The sequence below is a fragment of the Paroedura picta genome, chromosome 3 (assembly GCF_049243985.1).
Source record: "Paroedura picta isolate Pp20150507F chromosome 3, Ppicta_v3.0, whole genome shotgun sequence".
Lineage (NCBI taxonomy): Eukaryota > Metazoa > Chordata > Lepidosauria > Squamata > Gekkonidae > Paroedura > Paroedura picta.
Window position 1 is genome coordinate 9,304,350 of NC_135371.1, and position 5,980 is coordinate 9,310,329.

A 5,980-nucleotide genomic window follows, 5' to 3' on the forward strand; every position below is an offset into this window, starting at 1 on the left:
CGGGAGAGCCGGGTTTTGAGTCCCCGCTCCTCCGCCACAAACAGCCAGCTGGGTGACCTGGGGCAGGGCATGGTCCTGGTAGAGCTGTTCGCGCAGAGCAGTTCTGACAGAGCTCTCTCCGACCTCGCAGGGGGTCTGTTGTGGGGAGAGGGAAGGGAAGGCGACTGGAAGCCCCTTTGAGACTCCTCCCGGTAGAGGAAAGCGGCATATAAGAACCAACCCTTCTTCCTCATCGTCTTTTCCAACCTGGATCTGGCAACCTAATTTGAAGGTTTCTTGTGGCAAGAACAGAGAGCTTGAACAAGGGTGCCGAAAGGTGACACTTCTCAAGCCACAAAGCAGGGTGGGTGGGTGCCGGAGGACATTTGGTCTCCGTTCTGTTTATTGTTTTATCATTAGGTACTTGGTTTATTTAGTTTGTTGATTGAGAGCCAATGCGGGGCAGAGGTTCAGAAAGTGGGACCCGTATCTGTAACACTCAAATCCCTGTTCATGCCATAAGACAGTGGTCCCCAACCTGCGGGCCGCGGCCCGGTGCCGGGCCGCGAAGGCCATGGCGCCGGGCCGCGGCTCCCTCTCCCTGCCCCCCCCCCCCCCGCAGTAAAAAACTTCCCGGGCCGCAAGCTTGCAGCCCGGGAAGCTTCTTACTGCGGGAGGGTGGGGAGAGGGAATCAGGCCGGGCCGCGCCCATGTGGGTGCGGCCTGATGCGCGGGCGCGGCACCCGAGCGTGGCCCGATGCGTGGGCACGGCACGCGGGCGCGGGCCGATGCGTGGGCGCGGCCCGATGCGTGGCCGTGGCCCGCGCGGGCTGCGGGCCGCGCCCTGATGCCCTGCCGGTCCCCAACCTCAGAAAGGTTGGGGACCACTGCCATAAGAGACCTTCAGGCCGGCTACCTTTTGCCAGACTCACCTACCTTACAGGGTTGTTGTGAGGATAAAATAGAGGGGAGAAGAAGTTGCCTTGGGGACCCACAGTGGAGAAACGTGGGATATTATTAATTAATATTATTAATTAATTGATCAAACCTTTGGACCCCGTCTTTCCCGCATTCAAAGTGATTTCCATAATCCTAAAAACAGTAGGAAAAGGCTCTCTTTTAGGCCCCCAATAGAAAGGTCTGCTCTTCCAGGACCCAGACCAGAGGAACCCATCCTTTTGATGTCTCTCTCTCTACCCCCTTTTTCTCCCCAGTGGGGGCCCAAAGGGGCCTGCAGGATCATTTTTCCTGTCTCAGTTTTATCCTTGTCACAACCACCCTGTGAGGTAGGCCGGGACAAGAGACAATAAGTGGCCCTGGGTTATTCCATGAGTTTGCAAAACCATGCGGAGCTTTGAACCTGCAGCTCCTAGAGATTAGACTGACACTGTGATCCTTACAGCACCCTGCATTTCCATGCAACTCAGCCTCTTGGGCCAATTGACAAAATCTAGGTAGGAAGCATGACCCTCGAACCCATGGCTGTGGGGTGTGGCTCTGGGTACCCTCAGAAGAGGGGAAGGTTCTCTGCATGCGCCCAAAGAGGCTTTTATTGATGGTTACTTCAGCTGCCCCACGGCAACCCCCAGATATTAAAAAAAAACAGGTCTCAGACTTAGATTTAGCTTCGTGGATGCTCCAATCTGAATGCAGGAATGGGCCCTGAATTAAAAATTAACTGCAGTGCAGGGTACGGACAAAACTCTGTCTAGTCCAACTTTCTATTTTTCCTTGTGAACGCTTTGATGACTCGGGAAGTCCCGAAAGAGAATATGACAGGCCTTTCCCTGGTTGTTTGTCTTCAAAGATATACTGCCCCTGCACAAGGCAGCTCTATTGAGCTGCCATGGTTAATAACTACCAATTGCTCTGTCTTCCACAAACTGCTCCATTGCTACTTTGCAAAACGCATGTGACTAATTTGCCAGGAGGATCAGGGTTCTGGCAATGCTTTGAAAATATCTTTTAAAATAAACGGAATCTTTTAAAATAAATTAAAACAAAATGTTTAGCATGCCTTTCTCCCAGGAAATGCAACACACATTCCATAATCCTCGCTTTCCTATTTCATTCTTACAACAACCCAGTAAGAGATTCAGGTGGGTAGTCGTGTTGGCCTGAAGTAGCAGAACAGAATTTGAGTCTACATGCCCACAAAAACCCACATTGAGAATAAAACTTGGTTGGCCCTAAAGGTGCCAGGACACTCAAATTTTGTCCAACAACCCTGAGAGGTAGTTCGTTGGGTAAGTATGACTGCCCCAAGGTTCCCAGCAAGCATCCAGGGGGCAGAATGGGAACTTTAAACCCACGTTTCCCAGAGCCTAGTCTAACCACGACACCCCACTAACTGGAGGACAGGCAGAAGTCCAACAGGTAAGCCTTTCCCCCAAATACACTAGATATCCGTGCCAGAAAAAAACAAACCAAACGATTCTCTGCTGAGAAAAGGTACCGGAGTAGCTTGTTGTGAATTGAGAGAAAATACAAACCCCCAAAGCGTATTGAGTAACGGCTGAGTCAGGACGTGACGTGAAATGTGGACAGGGTGGGGGCAGGGCAGGCCACGAGTGTGTTACGGTGCTGTGCAATATCCGTGCATCTCCCAGCCTTCGGAATGATTCAGAAGAAGACTCATGCGCTGGTCGTGTTGCGGCCTGCCTTTCAAAGTTACGTTGCCAGGCTGGACTGGAGGGGAGGATCTCTCTCTCTCTGAGCCTGAGTGGGTGCCACAGAGGTCAGAAGTCTCACGTTCAGTCCCTCCTCTCTGTGGTTTCAAGGACCTCAGCTTACGGGGCCAAGACTGACCCTGCAGAGCCGGAGCAGGTGTCAGGATCCCAGCCAAGCTCCTGGTTAGCTTGCAGATTTCAGGATTCTGGCCAAAGGCGTAAAGTGCATGCTTTGCATGCAGAAGGTCCCCCGCTTCCGTTTGTTTATGCAAAGCGTAGATCAAGTTGCAAGATGCCCTTTGTCCCCAGAAGAGGACATAATAGATATTGTTACCGAAGGATAATAACCCTGCTGCCTAGGATTATACCCAGAAGACAGGTTCTCAGGGAACGGAGGCGGTTCGATGAAGCGGAGCTGCAAAACACAGAGGTGCCAGGGGAGTCCGAAGCAGCTGCAGCAGAATACGGGATGAGTATCATAGAATCATAGAGTTGGAAGGGGCCATACAGGCCATCTAGTCCAACCCCCTGCTCAACGCAGGATCAGCCCTAAGCATCCTAAAGCAAGCCCTAAGCATCCTAAAGCCCTAAAAATCCTAAAGAGTAGACACCATCCCACATTCCATCCCCTTACGCTCTCCAGGGGATGAACAGGTCAATTCCCCCCTTTTTTTGACTCTCAGCTGCTCTTCCCATTGTGTGCCTCTTAGGGCATGCCCAGTCCTCCTCAGGCCATCCTGGGTTTGTTTTCCTTCTGTTTACAACAGAGGTTCCCCCTTGCTGAGTGTGTGGGCTGACCTGGGAGCGGCAACAAAATGGCTGCCCCAAAATGGCTGCTGCGGGAGGCGGAGCCAGCCACGAGATGACTGCTGCGGACTGATTTCCATCACATGCAGGGATGCTAGCCTCCAGGAAATCCTGGAATTGGAGGCCGCTTCTAGACCAGATCCCTTCCCCTTAAGGAAATGGCTCATTTGGAGGACGGATACCGCAGCTTTAAGCTTCGCTGAGGTCTCTTTCTGCGCAAATCCTGCCCACTCCCAGCTCCACCCCCAAAGTCTCCAGGTGTTTCCCAACCCAGAGTTGGCAAACCCAGTCACATGGTGTAGATCCAGGTGCTGTGTCAGCAGCTGCTGTGAAGCAGCATTTGAGAAAATCTGAGCAGCCAATCAAACTGTCAATCAGAAGTATTACTGGGTGGAAGCCTTGCCTAGCCCCACCCACTTTTGTAGAATCATAGAGTTGGATGGGGCCAGACAGGCCATCTAGTCTCAGTGCAGGATCAGCCTCAAGCATCCTGGAGAAATCTCTGTCCAGCCACTGTTTTGAAAACAGCCAGTGAAGACTGCAGGTGCCAAACAGTGGTGGTCCGCGTTGTGGACCCCTGACTTACAAAGTCATTTTCCGTGCATTATTTCGGGATTCTGCTGAGAATGCAGAACCATCTCACACGCTGTGCTGTTTTTGTGATGGGCAGGAGCCCCGCATTTTACTGTTGGGTATCGAAGCAAAATGCTGGGGGAAATAATTTCCTTCTTGAGAAAAAAACAATGCATTTCGGGTTGCTTGAAAGACAGCATCCTGTTTCACCCACTGCCTTTTCAAATGATGTATGATTGTGCAGGGTGGGTTTTTGTCATAGCTTCTGGCTGAGCCCAAACAGCCGAAACAGTTCGTAATAAAAGAATCCCCCCCCCTCAGTGAAATCCATTCACTGTCTCTGTTTGTAGAATAATTCAAGGGCCTTGCAGTTATAGATTTGTCAGAGTTCTGGAGAGAGAGAGAGAGAGACTGTCTTCTCTCTTTAATGGAGGCTAAATAGGATATTATTTAACAGGTAACATTAAATCAGTTGCCCATTTCTGCACATTAAACCTCACATTAAGGGATATCCCTCCCCCCCCCCACACACACACACACACACACACAGGTCATTGGCAACCCTACCCATAAAACGGTAAATGAAAGTGTGCCCATTCTGAGTGAGGGAAGCATTGACCCTTCCTTGGGTTTGGCTTTATGATGCCATTCTCTCCCCAAACTTATGCAACTGTGGCACCATGATGCCGTCGTATTGGCTGGGTTTTGTTTGTTGATTGCCCCAGCCCTCTTTTGGGACCGGCAAGTATTGTGGAGCTGTCGTGGCTTGCAGTGCACATGTTCTCTTTCTGTGCAATGCAGTGATCTCTCTGGCTTAACTGGTTTCGAAGACTTTTGTAATCGTTCACCCAGCTCTTTGGCAGACCCAAACTGGGCCCCAGAAGCATTATTACTGTCACTGCAATGATGTGGAACTGATGAAAGTTCCGATTGGCTAATGCCTGTGACGTGCAGCACATTTTCCTCATGTTGGTAGTAGTAGAAGAAGAGTTGGTTCTTATATGCCGCTTTTCTCTACCCGAAGGAGGCTCAAAGCGACTTTCCACCATGCCCTGGCTGTTGTGAGCTCCCCCCAAACATCTGGTAGGCCAGTTCCCCGAGTAACTGCTGTGTTTTCAAGAGCGATATGCTCAAAATAAATCAGCAAGAGCTGCAACTCAGGGTATGAATGTCTGCCGATCAAGCAACTGTGAAAGGCACAGAAGTACAACAGCAGGGCAGGATCTGAGAAACTCAAGTCCACTCACTGGGTGACCTTGGGCCAGTGTAGAGTCACCAATCTCCAAGTGGTGTCTGGAGATCTAGAGTTACAGAGATTGGTTCCCCTGGAGAAAATGACCGCTTTGGAAGGCGGGCTTTGTAACAGAAAAAGAAGAGTTGGTTTTAATACCCCGCTTATCTCTCCCAGGAGAGAAGGGCCCATTCTGCACACATAGGATAACGTACTTTCAATGTGCTTCAGCAGCTGGATTGCCCTGTGCAGAACAGGAAAATCAACTTCTAAAGAGCATTGAAAGTGCATTATCAATTGTGTGCAGAATAGGCCAAGGAGTCTCAAAGTGGCTTGCAATTGCCTTTGCTTCCTCTCCCCACTCTGTGGGGAAGGTGGGGCTGAGAGAGCTCTGAGAGAGAGACTGCTCTGTGGGAACGGCTTGTAGCACGATTGTGACTAGCGCAAGGTCACCCAGCTGGCTGCATGTGTAGGAGCGGGGAATCAAACCTGGAGCTCCGGATTAGAGACCAATGCTCAGCCCCTCCACCAAGCTGACTGAAGTCCCTCCACTTCCCGACCCACACCCTCCTCAGGCCCCACTCCCCAAATCTCCAGATATTTCCCTAGGCCGGTAGTATCTGATGATGTGAACTTGGACCCATGAAGGCTTAGGCCCTGGAAAACATAGTCTTGAAGAAGAAGAAGAAGGAGAGTTGGTAGACTTTGTAAAAGAAGACGA